Here is an 18512-nt window from a genome sequence, read left to right as displayed (position 1 = left end):
GACTTCTAATTTTACATAAGTTCTGTGACCCTTGAAAAGTCACTTTATTTATTATTTATTTATTTTTATTTTGCTTTTTAGGGCTGCACTCAGCATATGGAAGTTCCCACGCCAGAGGCTGAATCGGAGCTCCAGCTGCTGGTCTATTCCACAGCTGCAGCAACATGGGATCTGAGCCGTGTCCTGTGACCTACACCACAGCTCATGGCAATGTGGGATTCCTGAGCCACTGAGTAAGGCCAGGGCTTGGTCCTGTGTCCTCATGGATACTAGTCGGATCTGTTTCCGCTGTGCTACAACGGAAAATCTCAAAAGTCACTTTATAATTTTATGCTTCAGTTTCTTTAATACTGACTTCAAACCTTTGATATAAGGGTTAAGTCAGTTACCATATACAAAGTGCTAAGAATTCTGACCCATAGTAACTGCTATACAAATAATCATTGAATGAAGAAGCAAATCCCCACACTAACTTTTTTTTTCCACCAGATTGCATGAGTATTCCAATTTCAACAAAGCTGGCCAAGATTAGGTCAATTATCATCCAGGAAAAATATCCTTAGTTAGAAATAGCAGGGGAATCTTAGAGTAACAGAAACATGTAAAATAAAGAACACAGAAACATTAGTGATGTACGCGTCTGCAGGGAAATTAGAACAATGTGTTCCCTAGGTGCACGATGAGTCCTTTCATGTCTACAAAGGATTCTTACTGTCATCTTGGAAGATAGAGTGCTTGGTAGACTATCTGACACATAGTAAACATTCATTAAATGTTTAATTAAATAACCAATTATTATCAACTAGTAAATGAAATAATTGTTTGACTATAAACAAGTCACTTGGTATCCCTAGGTTTGTATCCTCAAGGGTAAAATCAGTATTCCTAAATCAAGTCTTCCCTTACCTAAATTAGTATTCCCCTAATTACGTTCAACAAACAACTTGTTTCTGGAGTGGTTAATCAGTGCCCTTGAAGAGAAATCCATGGTAGATTAAGTTTTGGAAAAGCTGTATGCTATTTCTTTCCATGTTCACAAACACACTGATGTAGGAGACACAGTGAAATGTTTCATCACAAGGGAATTTTATTTCTTCCACTATTTTCCAAATGTGATTGACAATGGACTCCTTTCCTTTGTTTTCTATCCTATTGCACAGAATTAGTGCTATTCTGAACAAAATAGGAACATCACTACTCAATGTTTAGTTTGAAGACCAGTGCTAGTCAGCAAATTATTTACCAGTCTATAATAAAAAGAGAACAAAAATTGAGAGTAGACATTTGGAAACTTTTAGAGCAATATTACAGAGTATTTTTTGTCTATTGAATCTAATAATAAAAAAATAGAGATTGTATTTTCTATTTTCCCTTCATGGGTTTTTTTTTCCCCCAAGAAGTTCATTTTCATTAGATTTTACTTTGTTCATTGTATGCTGGAAATTGAAAAGAAAGAGAAAATGGGTTCTTTACCTTAGTTTGAGAAGTAATGACCAGATGAACATCAACATAATTTCCAAGTCCTTTACATTATGTACTTTCCCACTGACTCAAATTTGTTGTAGAATCCAGTAATCTTTGTAGTAATGGACTCTCTCATGGAGTCAGTAGGAAGATGTATAGAGAAAATATTGTATAGAGAAAATATTTTTTTCCACATAACATTCATCTAACTAATATTAATAACATTTAATATTACAATTTAAAATATACTCTTGGTCTATGTCTTAGCCCATACCATATTCATCATATGGATATAAATGTTTGAAAGCTTTTGTTACAAGTTATTTCTACTAGACCTTGTCCCTCAATAAGTTTGGTAACATGTTGGTATTTATGTATGATGTCTTCACATTTGTAGCTACAGAATGCTAACTATTTAAAATACATGTTGACATGTTTTTTATTTGTATACTGTTAATAAGGCAAGGAACATATGTATGCAGTTCCTACCTTAGGGTATATTAGGGTATTGTATTGTCTGTTGAGAAGAACCTAAACCCTGATTGTAAACAGTACTTCTTCACCTGGACTACATCTTGGAATCACTTGAGAAGTGATGATGGGGAATTATTACTTTGGGGGCAAAAGGGACTAGCTGTCTCTCCCATTTCCTCCCCCCATTGCTGGAGGGCTCAAGGGAAGTCTTTACAAGTGGCCACACTATAGCCTGTGACTTTCTCCTATACACCCAGAGGTCACATTCCCAGCTCCCATCTCCTTTCATCTGCACTGGATCTGTGCTATTGTCATTCATTTCCTTAAAAGGGTTGTTTCCAGCTCAAGTCTTTGTTCCTGGTATAGAGTTAAGCTCAAAGGACCTCAAAGTCTTTTAAAAAAATGAATAAACTTTATTTCATATGTAGAAAAACATCTGTTTTGATTAACAATATCTTATATCATAATCAAATATAGTTATAGCTGAAGGGCAATTTGTTCTCTGGGCTATCGCTTCTTTGATTTCTATAAAATACTCCCTTTTGTTCTAAACCACCTCCAAATTTACTTTGATTTGCAAATGCACTGTACTTTGTGTAAACAAACACTGACAATGAATTAATAATAATGTATGACCCCTCCTTTCATTGTATGAATATTTTTTCAAGTTCAGAGGATATTTATGTCCCCTTTATACATTCAACTTCAGATCCTAATGGGTGACCTTGAGCCTTAATAACTTTTACTTTATGTCAAACTTCCTTATTTTTCTTTGATATTTTCCTCAGCTACATATAATCTCTTTTAAATGAGAAAAGTAAAGGGTTCTCAATGAAATGATATTCTATCCAAGAAGGAATACTTTTCTGTCTTTCTCCTGGTAACTAGTTTCCTAGGCCACAATCAGGCAAAACAGAAAGCACAAAAATTTGTTGATGGCATTACTCAACTCTGCCATTTAGATAAATTGTGTTACCTATGGAACTTACTCCAAGGGAGATTATTGTTCTGTTTCAACTGATTTCCTCATTCCTCACTATCACCAAACAATATTCTTCTAAAATTTATTTTTATTTAGTTTTCACTCAACAAACTTTAATTAAGAACTACCACATACCAAGCATCATCCTATATGTCAGCGAATAGTCTGGACTCAAAACCTCAAACCTTGAAGAACTCACAGCCCTTTCGGGGAGAAGTGAGAAAACCAAGATTATAATGAGACAGATGGCGAGGCCAGGCAGTCCCAGGACTGCAGCAGAACTGGGAGAAGAGGTTCTCTAATACATTTTGGCTAGTGGAGGAACGGGAAAGAAGAGTCAAATAAGACTTTCCAAAGAGGATATATATTTTTTTTCAGTTATCTTTTTTTTTCTTTTAATTTTACTGGAGTTTAGTTGACTTACAATGGTGCATTAGTTTCAGGTGTACAGCAAAGTGAGTCAGTTATACACATACATATATCCATTCTTTTTCAGATTCTTTTCACATAGAGGTTATTAAAGAGTATTGGGTAGAGTATACTGTTCTATACAGTAGGTCCTTGTCATTTACTTATTTTACGTAGAGGGTGTGTATATGTTAATCCCATCCCCCTAATTTACCCCTCCCCCTACGATTCCCCTTGGTAACAAAATCTTTGAGTCTCTTTCTGTTTTGCGAATAAGTTCTTTTGCATTATTTTAAAATTAGATTCCACATATCAGTGATCTTATGATATCGGAATAGAAGTTATTCGGGCAAACTTGAGGAAAATGCACAACAGGTATAGAGTTCCCAGCAGAGAAAATCCTATAGAGACAAATCTACGATTCCTTTAGTGTCAGAGAATATAAGGAAAATTTGCTTGCAGAAAAATTACCTATGGAAATCCTAAAAGTTTCCCATAAAACATAATTTACATTTTAAAAAGTTTTATCATCCTGTATAATAATTTAGTACATTTGAGAACCACTGACCCAAAATAAATGAAGTAACAAAAGGAAAAATCTATATGCAGTATCTTGAGATTCAAACCATTGTACCATTTAGGTAACTATTATGTCAAATCCCTCATGGTGAATGGAGGACAGGAGGGAAAAATCTTGATTGTTTCTGGGTAACTGAAGGGTTTTCCATTCTGTTTTGATATTAAGACTCTCCTACCTTAATATATGCTAAAACGTTTATTATGTGGAATAGATGTCAGGCATAAAATCACTTATGCACTGGGCTTGGCTAGCACTAAACTTGGCCACCAACATCTTATTTCAAGTTGATATTTTTTTAGAGTGCCCTTTTCATGTAGCTGTCCCTGTCATAATCTGGGGAAGTGATCTCAAATTATGAGTAATTTAATTTCCAAAGAGAGGATGTAAGGTATGTTGGGACATAACATGACTCTGATGGGTGCCTCATTGAGGCATCATCATGCAAAAAGCCCCAAGCACTCCCGTAAAGGATGGGTGCAAGTGCATCTAGAAGAAAGGTAGGAGGTGAGACAGGGGAGGCAGGGCCCTGTGTGTCATGTTAAGGAATGAGAATTTACCCTGGGCCTTTGGATGATTTTAAGTGTGGGGGGGGAATTGTTTTTTTTTTTTTAATTTTTTTTTAATCCTATTTTGGTGACTAAGTGCAGAGGGTATTAGAGATGAGCACTGCTCATATCAGGGCAAAAAGTAAGGGGCCTATTTTGATTATCTTGGTGAGAAATTAGAAGGGGCTAAACCAAGTCAGAATCAGAAGGAATGGAAGGGAGATATTTAGGAGAGAGAGAAACTGGGCTTGATTTTTAATCAGAAGTGAAATCTCGGGGTATGAAGTGATGAATTCAGTTTTAACCACTCTGATTTGGAGCTTCCTGTGAGCTATTCAAATGGAATTGTTCAGATGGCAATTAGATATAAAAGTCTGAAGTTTAGCAAAGAATTCCTGGCTAGAGATACAAATTTCAGATATATTAACATATAACCAGGCATAGATTAGAAGGGGGGGAAAGACTGATTCCAGGATAACTCCAACATTTAAAGAATAAAATATGATTGTAGCATAAAGAGTGAAAGGGCTAGAGATATTATTTGGCAAGAAGAAGAACATATGAGTATATTTATAAGCAGAAAAAAGAACTAAGGTCTTAGGAAGGAGGGGGTCATGGGACCCCCTCATTCTATAGGGCCACCCCAAAGGTAGATTCCGGTCTTGGGTTAAATCACAAACTTTCCACCATAAATATTTGTTTATAAGTGAAACCCCATAAACTGATAGTAACCTTTAAAAGGAATGGATGGCATTGAATGGTGAGGGAGAACAGGAAGAGTATGTATAGGCAGAAAGACTTGCCTTAAGACATTGGCTTTAAAGGGTTTAATTGATTCCATTAAAGTGAAATGAGCACTAGTTTGGGAACCACAAGTGTGTTACTCAGATGTCCTTCTATAGAACCTGCCTTTTTAGAGAGCAGGGTTGATGGACAGCCCTAGCTGCTACCCCTTTAAATCAACCACCTCATTCTTGCCAAAGCCACTTTTCCCCAGGCTCTTCCCACCTGATGCATGAGGAGAGCAGGGCTACTGATTCTGGCTCATTATTACCAGATTTCTCTAATAGGCAATTTTTGGGTTTCCATCAGCCTGTCCAAGATTTCTCTGCAATCTAGGGCTCTTCCTACAACCCTCCCCCCACCCCATGTCTCCTTTCAGCATTGCAGACTGAAAGCACTCCCTACCTACTGCTCCTTTTATCCACGCAGGCCTTTCCCTTCTAAATCTCTTATACTTCCAATCCCATTTGGCATCCCTGTTTCTAGGATGACCTGAACTGATACAAGGGGTTGCTCTGAGGGCTGAGGATTTAAAGGTAACAAGAAAGACAAAGCTCCTATCTCCAAAGAGACTCTAATTTGTTGGGTTTTGATAGAATGTAAATGCATACATCTTTTCTTTCACTTTTTTTTTTTCTTTTTTACCATATGGAAGTTCTGGGGCCAGGAGTGTTGAATCAGAGCTATAGCTGCTGGCCTACACCACAGCCATGGCAACACCGGATCCTAGCCACATCTGCAACTTACATGGTACTTTGTGGCAACCTTGGAACCTTAACCCACTGCGTGAGGCCAGGGATTAAACCCGTATCCTTACAGAGACAAGGTTGGGTCCTGAACCCGCTTAGCCACGAAACAAACTCCAGTAAATGAATACACCTTACTTCCACTTTTAGTCCCTGTGGACAGGTGTCTTTTTTCTTTTTATTTCTTTTTCACCTCATTGCTTTGAAATTGGCATACCTGAAGATTCCTAGGGTGGCTTTGCTCCTCTCTGAATTTAACTTTATACTGTTTCACTTATACCTCTGCCAAGATTGGTGCCATGATTCTCACCTTTATGAACAATGTCATCATTTATGGCTTTCAAAGTTACCCCTTGGCACTGTGGCAGAAAGTGAGTCATCATACACCCATGAAATCTAAGATGATTCTGAGATAATGCAGAAAAGATTAGCTATCTCACACCTTTCTCCTCACTCTGTTTTTCATTCTGGCTCTCTGCCCCTGGCTGACAAAATGTGCACGTAACTTTCTATCCTCATTCTGAATTGCATTCTGAGACTAGAATGCCTTGACACCCACATGCCTCTCATCAAAATCCTAACATTGATTTAAAATGCATGAGTCATTTTATTCATATCTCGGGCTCTGTATGGGAAAATGCTGATCCTAGACAAAAGGAAACCCTAATTTCCTCCCCCTCCTTAATTTTCCATGATCCTCCATAGCCTATACAGCATTTCTGGCCCACCCTTCATAGAGCTGATGGCTTTACAACACCTCTCAGTCAATAAGGCTCCATACTTGAAGGGGTTGGAGGAATTACCGCTTGATTCATCATACACAGGCACACACTCTTTTTCAAGTTCTTTAGGTCTGCCACCTCTGTGGAGAAAAATGATTCCTTTGGTAGATGCATGTGGAGGGGAGAGGGAAGAGAAGAGAAATTAGGGTTAGATTCGGAGGAGGACTAGGGCATCTCTCTGTGGGTGTATATTGACACACTGTCTCTCATGGATGACACAATCCATTTCATTTTCTTCTTAGTTCCTATAAAGCATTACGAACCATCCTGAACAATCCATTTTGCAATAAAATGCTGTTGCATTCCAGTATTACCGTCTGTAGCTTACTTTAAACTCGACCCCACATCAAAAATGAGTAAAGCAAGTCAGCTGCTATATCTCAGTGGATGCTCTTAGGTTGTCTTCAGGGCTTGAAAAATGTCCATGAAAACCACAGTTAAAAACAAAGTGCATCATCTATCAGTGGACATGCTTCAATAAAATGGAGTGTCACTGCAAACCTCCTTAGAATGCAAGCACTAAAGCTCTGGATGTTAGTGCACAGAAGAATCTAGTCTTTTCATCTGCCTTAAATTAATTAATCATCACATTCAGCTACACACAAAAAACATGGAGAGGTAGAAAGGTGTTAGGAACAAGGGCTCAGAATGAAGCACCTCAGTAGACTTAAGGGTGTTATCACTCACAGACAGGACTGTGGGTGAACTTCTTTACCCCCTCAAGGATGGAGACATAGGAAGATAAAATGCTGTGAGATGAAATGCCTAGTGGAACAGTATCTTGCTCCCTCTTTTCTGAATGATAATTTAGTTCTAGTCCCACTGTATCTCTCACTGTCTTCTAAAATTATGTTCAAAGTTAATTTTGTTTTTGAAACATTCTAGACTAATCTTATGGGTCATATTTGTATCTGTGTGTTAGAAACAAAAATACATACATAGAAACATAGATGTCCAGGTAGACCTTCAGCTTCTTCCACATTGGCTAATGTGACAGTCTCTCCCTGATGTGGATACTAGAGAGGTTTGTGTGTGTTGGTCCTGCCTTTTACATTAAGTTGCTAATGCTTCCAGCGCAGGGATCACGGCTACACAATCCATTGTTTCTAGATACCTATCTGAGAAAGGCAGATTATCCTTGTGACCAAATATCGGACCTTGGGGTCAGGATATCTTGGATCTACTCAGGCATGAACTGAGTCAGATAACAAGCTCTTTGTGCCTCAGACTCCTCTGCTATAAATCAGAATCAGAAGCAATTTCTTTATGGGCTGGTCTAAGAATTCTGATGGTGGGGGGAAATTTATCAGGGAAAGGTAGTATAGAAATGAACAGCGCATCTTTCACCCTATTCTTCCAGTTGTGCAGATCCTAATCCATTTTCTATGGCATTGCAGAATTTTCATTTTCTTTTTAAGTATCTAACTCTGCCCCATTGCATGGGTAGTAGAATTATTTTATTTCATTTTAGCAATTTAAATGTTTATATATCAATTTGAAAAAATTTTACCCAGTGACCTTTTTCAATGAGTCAACTTACAGAAATGTATTTTCTTTAATAGGTTCCCTGGAGTCACTTTTTTCCCCCTCATTTTCCCATGTTTCCTTTTTATCGCTGATCAACTTATCTGCTTCTGTTTAAAATATAATTCTTTGCAAGGCCCCCATGGTGATATTCACATGAGGCTTTTCTCTATCAAGTGCTGTCATAATTAGTTTTATTGTCCAATTTTTACTATGTCGTGGGAGATAACTAAGATTTAAAGGTCAAAGAGAAAATGTGGTAGCAAGAGCTGAGGGTGGTTTTGAAACAAGACAGTGACAACGGGACCCATTGGCCCAAAAATCAGACTCAGGAAATTCACTTCTATTGCCTCCAGTTCCCTGACTGAACACATATTTTCATTATTCTGATCATAAAGTGATAGAAGTGCTAACACTTGAGGCATAAATGAATGAATAAACAGCATCCTATTAAATACCATAAGAGAAAACAAAAAACAAAAAACTTGTCCTTCAAAACTAAGAATCGAATTGCATAGTTAGATAACAATAAAAATAAGGTAAAATCAAATATTAGCAGTACACTTGTCAAAAAAAGAGAGATTAGATAAATTCTGAGGATGTAAATGTTCAAGTGATATAAAAGAAGTAAATGACACCAGTTAAAGAAAGCCTTAAAGGACAAGCTCTGGTGATTTATTAAAAGTAAACTTAGCTGCTTGCAGAATGGATGACTGGACAGGAGAACAAGTTTCAAGACTGCCTGGGGGGAAAAATGCCCAAACCACATCTAATAATTGGGTCTTATATGGAAAAAAGACTACCCTAGATAGGGAACTTATACCACTTCCTTCTTGAAGTTTCTAATCCACAAGTATAACTAATGGCCCCGGGACACTTGATTAGCAGACTGTTGGTCCTAGGCTTATACCCCAGCTGCTGAGGATGCTGGGGAATCAGTTTATATTGTATTTCTCACCAGGAGAAGGAAGTTGCTTACTCCTCACTGAGATGTGGTTAGGAGAGGGCAGAAATCTGCATACTGACCTAAGGATGGGTAGATACTGAGCAGCCACAGAGAATGAGAATTGCTCACTATTAGAATCTTCTTTTTGGTCAGCATCAGCTTCATTAAGATTTGAAAAGATTCAACAAGGAGAATATATTCCTGCTCTTGGAGTCTTAGCATGCTAGAGCGAGCAAGGACCTTAAAACTCTTTCAGTCCAAAGTCCTTAACAAAGAATCCAAGGTCACATAGATGATAACTGGTACAGCCAGTACTAGAACCCTGGTCACCTAATTCCCACCTAGTGTGTCCTTGCACCCCTGCACCAAGTGTAATTATAAGAGAGATCCTTACTTCTTGGAAGAATGAAAGCAGAGTCATAGTCTCTCTCTGCTTGAGGGAGCCCTCCTATTCCATTGAGATACAAAGTTGTACCAGGACAGCACTGTCTAGGGCATTTGTAATAAAGCACTACATGATTATCCTCTCTAACTAGCCCTAGGCTATGCTCCCTTAACCTCTTGATTCCCCTGTGGTTTCCGTTTTGTTTGTCTACAACATATTCTATTCTCTTTGAAAACGCAGAGAACTCCATTTGGGATACAACTCAGAGGAAAAGAGCTATGAAAGGAAGGCTCTATTCTTCACAGGTAGGTGAAACTGTATACTTCTCTGTGGGACTCACTTTCTTGATCTGTAATACCAGCTGACATAACTCTCAGGTTCTTAGTTTTATTTAGTTTAATGTGTGTTTTTTTCTTTTAGGATTAGATGAGACTACAATGTACAAATGAGGTTCACAGTAAATGTTCATGGAATGAATGAAAACTGTGGGGAGGTTTTTTAAGTGCATTTATACACACATGTAAGAAAACCAGCCTTCTCTCTCACACACTCACTCTCAATCATATCCCTTTCTCTGACTCTATCTCTCTCAGCTCTACAGATATAATATACAGATACATACCATACAGATGTATGTTTATCCATAAGCAAGTACTACTTCTGTCCATCAAGGGTATAAATATTTCATTAGGGAAATGTCAAAATTTGCAAGTCTTTACCATCAAGCCACAACTATGTGGTCCCTCTATCCTTTAGCCTCTGACATCCTTCCGATGTCAGAATCTGTTAATTTCTGCCATTTCTTTGGCTAAATAGTCTCCCAAATAACAAAGTCTTACTAGTCTTAACTAGTAACTTAGATACACACCTGACGGTCTATTGAACACTGTTCTCAGCACATTTATATGACACTATATATTTTGCTTTTTTTTTTTCTATGACAGATATTCCTATGGCTCATAGACCAAAGAGTCTATATTTTACATTATGTTTCCCAAGTGCACTGGCCTGATTTTTAAAAATCTGATTCTATTGCTTTTGGGCCTAGGATCTTAAACAACGTCTGCTTTCTTAAGCTTCAGTGTGATTGCGACACCTTCTTGATCCGCATCCTTCAAATAAATGTGCGATCAAGTTGTTTACTGCTTTTCCAGATTTCCAATAAAGACTTTAATCTGTGCCCACCACTTGTCACTGAAATTACGCCGTAAGTAAATATCTTGATGAACCAGTTCTTAACAGAGAAATTCTGCCCTGATATATAAGTAGTCACGTATCTTACTCTGTATTGAACGTTTTGTTATTAGACTGTAATTTCTGCTATTCTAAAAATTTTGATCCTTAAAAATTACTGTTACACACAGTTAAATCCAATATATGTATTCCTAAAAGAGCACAAGACTTGCAGCAAGGAGCCACAAGCTAATTTCTGTCGCTGAGTAACAGCAGGTATTTATTTACTTTTCTTTACCTCTATGCCTCCCTTCCCACGACTGCAAAATCAAGCTTTAAATTAAGTGATTTCTCACTTTCCCTCCAGGCTTTTCAAAGTCTATATGTACTTGTCAAGAAGTTTATTTAAACCTATCTTTAGAAAAACTTAGAAATATATATTGTTTAAATTGTTCAGAAGGAAAACATAAGAGATTTTGGAAAACAGTTCTGGAAGATACTACATCAGAGGCTATTTGTATAAATTTAGAGATGGGCTCTACCTGGCACAGGTTTTACAGAAATTAAAAAAAAAAATAGTATTATGATTTCACTTCACTACTTGCTCTTTGGGCAATGCCAGATTGTTTCTGATGCTCAAAGTGGTAGTTCAGGCTAAAGTGAAGCAATTACCCTTCACAGATTTGCTATTAAGAGTCTACTACTACTAACCACCCATCACTCAGGCTCATAGCCTCAGCATCATCCTGGACCCTTGCTCTTTGCTGCCTCTATTCAATGAGTTGCCACATTCCCATCTACTTGGACTCCCTCACTAATTCACCACCCTCATGTCAGTTACCCAAATTCAGGTCTTGTGAAATATCATGAGATCATTTCAATCATTTAGTAACTATTATTCCAGCTTTGAAAGTCTGTTTTTAAATTTGAACAAAATAAGATAGTCACATAAATTCCTTAACTGTAGTTCTGATCATATTTTTCTCAAGCACATGCACTGGCTTCCTAATGTCTAGCAAATACACTTTAAATCCTTTGGAATGTTAAAAAAGTATTCTGAAATCTAATCACAACCATGTCTCTGGATTAGTTTCCTATCTGCTGGTTCAAATTATAGTCATTCAAAGCCTAGTTCCAAGTCAATGTTTTCTTAAAACACCACTTGGGTGTTAGAGAAATATTCAGAACCCTCAAGTGACTCTGTCATAGCATTCATGCCTTTTTTCATATAAATTATAATTTTTTATGTATCCACTAGACTACTTTTTCATCAAATACAGGGATTATTTCTCCCTTCAATATTATAGTCTCTGCGATCACTTACTGAGTGATTATTACATGAATTTAGAATGAATAGATGATTTGCCTCTTCTTTTAGGTAAAGTGGAAATTTACTTCCTCTAAAGTGAAAATAGTGATGGAATTATTTTTCTAGTTTATAGTTTAACCAAAAAATTAAAATTATAAGTTATGTTACATTTAGATGACTCCTTTTAAAATCCCATGCAAGTTAAGTTTCATCTGACATTTCTTTTAGACAGAAAAATGTTCTTTTTACTTATTTAAGAAAGACAGCTTGGTTTCAAAAAATGTGTTCTACTTTTTTTTATATTACTCAATGAATTTATTACATTTATAGTTGTACAATGATCATCACAGCCCAATTTTAGAGCATTTCCATCTCAAACCCCCAGCACATCCCCCCATCCCCAATCTGTCTTATTTGGAAAACATAAGTTTTTCAAAGCCTGTGAGTCAGTATCTGTTTTGCAAAGAAGTTCATTATGTCATTTTTTCATATTCCACATGTCATTTGACGTTGGTGTCTCATTGTCTGACTGACTTCACTTAGCATGATAATTTCTAGATCCATCCATGTTGCTGCAAATGCCATTTTTTCATTCCTTTTAATGGCTGAGTAATATTCCATTGTGTATATGTACCACATCTTCTTGATCCACTCTTCTGTCGATGGACATTTAGGTTGTTTATGTGCCTTGGCTATTGCAAATAGTGCTGCAATGAACATTGGAGTACATGTATCTTTTTGAGTCATGGTTTTCTGTGGATAGATGCCCAGGAGTGGGATTGCTGGATCAAATCATTGTTCTACTTTTAGTTTTCTTAGGAATCTCCATACTGTTTTCCACAGTGGTTGCACCAATTTACATTCCCACCAACAGTGTAACAGGGTTCCTGTCTCTCCACACCCTCTCCAGCACTTTTTGTTTGTAGACTTTTTGATGATGATGCCATTCTAGCTGGTGTAAAGTGGTACATTTGCATTTCTCTAATGATGAGTGATGTTGAACATCTTTTCATGTGTTTTTTGGCTATCTGTATGTCTTTTTTTGAGAACTGTCTGTTTAGATCTTCTGCCCATTTTTTGATGGGGTTGTTTTTTTTGTATTAAGCCATAGGAGGTGTTTGTAAATTTTGAGACCAATCGCTTGTCAGTTGACTCATTTGCAAAGATTTTCTTCCATTCTGTGGGTTGTCTTTTTGTTTTGTTTAGGGTTTCCTTTGCTGTGCAGGAATTTTTAAGTTCAATTAAATCCTGTTTATTTATTTTTGTTTTTACTGTCATTACTCTAAGAGGTGTATCTGAGAAGATGTTGCTATCATTTATGTTGCAGAGAGTTTGGCCTATGTTTTCCTCTAAGAGTTTTATAGTATCTGGTCTTATACCTAGGACTTTAATCCATTCTGAGTTTATTTTTGTGTATGGTGTTACAGAGTGTTCTAATTTCATTCTTTTACAAGTGGCTGTCCAGTTTTCACAGCACCACTTATTAAAGGGTCTGTCTTTTCTCCATTGTATATTCTTGCCTCCTTTGTCATCGATTAGCTGACTGTAGATGAGTGGTTTCAATTCTGGGCTTTCTATCCTGTTCCACTGATCTATATTTCTGTCTTTGCTCCAGTACCATATGGTTTTGATGACTGTTGATTTGTAGTATAGTCTGAAGTCAGGGAGCCTGATTCCTCCAGCTCCATTTTTCTTTTTCAGGACATCTTTGGCTATTCTGGGTCTTTTGTGCTTCCAATAAATTTTAAAATATTTTGTTCAAGTTCTGTGAAAAATGTCCTTGGTAATTTGATAGGGATTGCATTGAATCTGTAGATTGCATTGGGTAGTATAGTCATTTTGATAATACTGACTCTTCCAAACCAAGAGCATGGTATGTCTTTCCATCTGTTTGTGTCATCTTTGATTTCTTTCATCAGTGTCTTATGGTTTTCAGAGTACAGGTCTTTTGTCTCTTTAGGTACATTTACTCCTAGGTATTTTATTCTTTTGGATGTGATGGTAAATGGGATTGCTTCCCTAATTTCTCTTTCTGATCTTTCATTGTTAGTGTATAGAAATGCCATCAATTTGTGTGTATTAATTTTGTATCCTGTGACTTTGCCATATTCATTGTTGAGCTCTAACAGTGTTCTGGTAGAGTCTTTAGGATTCTCTAGGTAATGTGGTGTATCACACTGATTGATTTGTGGATACTGAAGAATCCTTGCATCCTTGGCATAAATCCCACTTGATCCTGATGTACAATCCTTTTAATGTTTGTTGGATTTGGTTTGCTAGTATTTTGTTGAGGATTTTTGTATCTATGTTCATCAGTGAAATCAGCCTGTAATTTTCTTTTTTTGTGGTATCTCTGTCTGGTTTTGGTATCATGGTGATGCTGGCCTCATAGAATGAGTTTGGGAGTGTCCCTTCCTCTGCAATTTTTTGAAATAGTTTCAGAAGGATAGGTGTTAGCTCTTCTCTAGATGTTTGATGGAATTGGTCTGTGAAGCCATCCAGTCCTGGACTTTTATTAGAAGTTTTTTAATCACAGTTTCCATTTCAGTACTTGTGACTGGTCCATTCATCTTTTCTATTTCATCTTGGTTTAGTCTTAGAAGATTGTACTTTTCTAAGAATTTGTCCATTTTTTCTAGGTTTTCTGTTTTATTGGCATATAGTTGCATATAATAGTCTCTTACGATCCTTTGTATTTCTGTGATGTCCATTGTCACGTCTCCTTTTTCATTTCTAATTTTATTGATTTGAGTCCTCTCTCTTTTTTTCTTGGTAAGTCTGGATAAAGGCTTATCAATTTTGCTGATCTTTTCAAAAAACCAGCTTTTCATTTCATTGATCTTTTCCTATTTATTTATTTATTTCTATTTCATTGATTTATGCTCTGATCTTTATGATTTCTTTCCTTCTACTAACTTTAGGTCTTGTCTGTTCTTCTCTTTCGAGCTGCTTTAGATGCAAAGTTAGCTTGTTTATTTGAGCTTTTTCTTGTTTCCTGAGGTAGACTTGTACTGCTATAAACTTCCCTCTTAGAACTGCTTTTGCTGCATCCCATAGGTCATATCTTTGTTGGCATTTGCTTCTGGGTACTTTTTAATTCCCTCTTTGATTTCTTCAGTGATCCATTGGTTGTTTAGTAGTGTGTTGTTTAGTCTCCATGTGTTTGTGTTTTTTGCATTTTTTTCTTGTTGTTGATTTCTAGTCATATAGCTTTGTGGTCAGAAAAGATGCTTGAAATGATTTCAATTTTATTAAAGTTACTGAGGCATCATTTGTTGCCCAGGATGTGATCCATCTTAGAGAATGTTCCATATGCACTTGAGAAGAATGTGTATTATGTTGCTTTGAGATGGAATGTCCTATAAATATCTATTAAGTCTATCTGGTCTAATACTTCATTCAGGGCCTGTGTTTCTTATTGATTTTCTGTCTGGATGATCAGTCCATTGCTGTAAGAGGGGTGTTAAAGTCCCCCACTATTATTGTTTTAGTCAATTTGTCCTTTTAAGGTTGTTAGCGGTTGCCTTATATATTGTGGTGAACCTATGTTGGGTCCGTAGATATTTACAATTGTTATATCTTCTTCTTGGATCGATCCTTTGATCATTATGTAATGACCTTCCTTGTCTCTTAAAATATTCTTCATTTTAAAGTCTGTTTTGTCTGATATGAGTATTGCTACTCCAGCTTTCTTTTGATTTCCGTTTGCATGGAGGATTTTCTTCCATCCTCTCACTTTCAATGTGTATGTGTCCCTAGAAGTGAAGTGGGTCTCTTGAAGAGAGCATATATATGGGTCTTGTTTTTGTATCCATTCAGCCAGTCTATGTCCTTTGGTTGGGGCATTTAGTCCATTAACATTTAAGGTAACTTTTGATATGTATGTTCTTATTGCCATATTATTAGTTGCTTTGGATTTGTTTTTGTTGCTCTTTTTTCCTCCCTTTTTCTCTTGTTCTTTCCTCTTGTGGTTTGATGACTATCTTTAGTGTTGTATTTGAGTTTATTTTTCTTATTTGTTTGTGTATCAATTGTAGATTTTTGGTTTGCAGTTATTCTGAAGTTTTGATATAATAGTCTATATATATATATACACATATATATATATACACACACACACACACATATACATACACACACATGAGATGTTTTAAATTGTTGGTCTCTTAAGTGCAAGTACATCTCCAGTGTCCTGCTTTTGTACCCTCCTCTTCTCATGATTTCTGATTTTGGTGGCATAATTGTGCATGGATGATTTAGTATCTTTACTGCATATATACCTTTACTGGTGAGCCTTGTCATTTGTGGTACTTTTGTTTCTCGTTGTGGCCTTTTATTTTTTGCTTAGAGAAGTTCCTTTAGTATTTGTTGTAAGGCTGGTTTAGTGTTGCTGAATTCTCTTAGTTTTTGCTTATCTGTAAAGCTTTTGATTTCTCCTTCAAATCTGAATGAGAACCTTGCTGGGTAAAGTAATCTTGGTTGGAGGTTTTTTGCCTTTCATCACATTAAGGATATCAGGACACTCTCTCCTGGCCTGCAGAATTTCTGTTGCAAAATCTCCTGATAATCTTATTGGGGTTCCCTTGTATGTTATTTGTTTCTTTTCCCTAGCTGTTTTCAATATTTTCTCTGTCTTTAATTTTGGTCAGTTTGATTAATATGCGTTTTGGGGTGTTCCCCTTTGGGTTTATTTTATATGGTACTCGTTGTGCTTCCTGGACTTAAGTGAGTGGTTCCTTTCCCATGTTAGGGAAGTTTTCAGCTATTATCTCTTCAAATATTTTTTTCTGTCCCTTTCTCTCTCTCTTCTCCTTCTGGCACCCCTATAATACGGATGTTGGTGTGTTTAATGTTGTTCCAGAATTCTCTGAGACTTTCTTCATTTGTTTTCATCATTTTCTCTTTTCTGTTACACATCAGTGATTTCCACTAATTTGTCTCCTACCTCGCTTATTTATTCTTCTGCCTCCTGTATTCTGCTATTGGCTGCTTCTAATGATTTTTTTATTTCAGTTATTGTATTTTGCATCTCTTCTTGCTTAAGTTTTATATCTTGTATCTCTTTGCTCAGTGTTTCCTGTAAGTTATCCATCTTTGCCTCCAGTTTATTTCCAATGTCTTGCATCATCTTTAGCATCAACAGTCTAAAGTCCTTTTCCTGGGGGCTAAGAATCTCCAGATCACTTAGCTGTTTTTCTGGGTTTTTTTCTTTCTCCCTTATCTGAGTTCTCTGTCTTTACATTTTCATAGGTTTTTGGTGTGGTGACCTTTTTTTTTTTTTTTTTTACAGATAATAGAGTTGTAGTCTCTTTTACTTCTGGTGTCTGCCCTCCTTGTGGCTGAAATTGGTACAGGGGCTTACTGTAGGCTTCCTGATGGGAGGGACTGATGCCTGCCCACTGGTAGGTGGAGCTGATTCCTATCCCTCTGGTGGGTGGGGTTTTGTCTCTGGGTGAGATTAGAGGTGGCTGTGTGTCTTGGGTGGGGTCTTTAGGCAACCTTTTTACTGATGGGCAGGCTGTGATCCCACCTAGATTGTTGTTTGCCCTGGGGCTTCTCAGTGCTGATGGGTGGGGCCAGATTTTCCCAAAATGGCCACCTCCAGAGAAAGGTAGCTGCTGAATATTCCCAAGAGCTTTGCTTCCAATGCCTTTCCCTGACAACAAGCCACAGTTACCCCCTGTTTTCCCAGGAGGTCCTCCAAGAACTGCAGTAAAATCTGACCCAGATTCCTATGGAGACTGCTTTGCCCTGGGACCCAGTGCATGTGAAAGTCTGTGTGCACCTTTTAAGAATGGGGTCTCCATTTCCCCGAGTCCCGTGCAACTCCTGCACACAAGTCGCACTGGCCTTCAATGCCAGATGCTCCAGGGGCTCTTTCTCCCAGTGCCAGATTCCCAGGCATGGGGTCCTGATGTGGGGCTCAGAACTCTCACTCCTGTAGGTGAGTCTCTGTGAACCAGTTATGTTCCAGTCTGTGGGGCTTCCCATCTGGGAGGTATGGAGTTGCTTATATCGTGTAATCACCCCTCCTACCTCTTGATGTGGCCTCCTCTTTGTCTTCTGGATTAGGATATCTTTTTGAAAGTTTCCAGTCCATTTGATTGAAGATTGCTCAGCATTTGTTTGTAATTTTGTTGTTTTTAGGAGAGAAGTTGAACTCCAGTCCTTCTATTCCACCATCTTAATCCCCTGTTTTACTTCTTTATTTAATGTATGTTTCAATACTTTTCTAAGTAGCAATAGTCCTTAAGTTCACCTCTTACTCATGGTGTTAGTTATCAGATTCACTTCTTTTTATGAATCATGCACAAGATGCTTATCTTATCCAACTCAGTAAAAGTCACCAGAGTTTCTTTAGTTCTTAAATAAATATACTTTCCTATCCATCAAGTGGAAGAACAGGATTAA

This window comes from Sus scrofa, chromosome 13, assembly GCF_000003025.6.
Source record: "Sus scrofa isolate TJ Tabasco breed Duroc chromosome 13, Sscrofa11.1, whole genome shotgun sequence".
Taxonomy (NCBI): Eukaryota; Metazoa; Chordata; class Mammalia; order Artiodactyla; family Suidae; genus Sus; species Sus scrofa.
The sequence above is the reverse complement of the archived record's forward strand: the minus strand, read 5'-3'. Positions refer to the sequence as shown.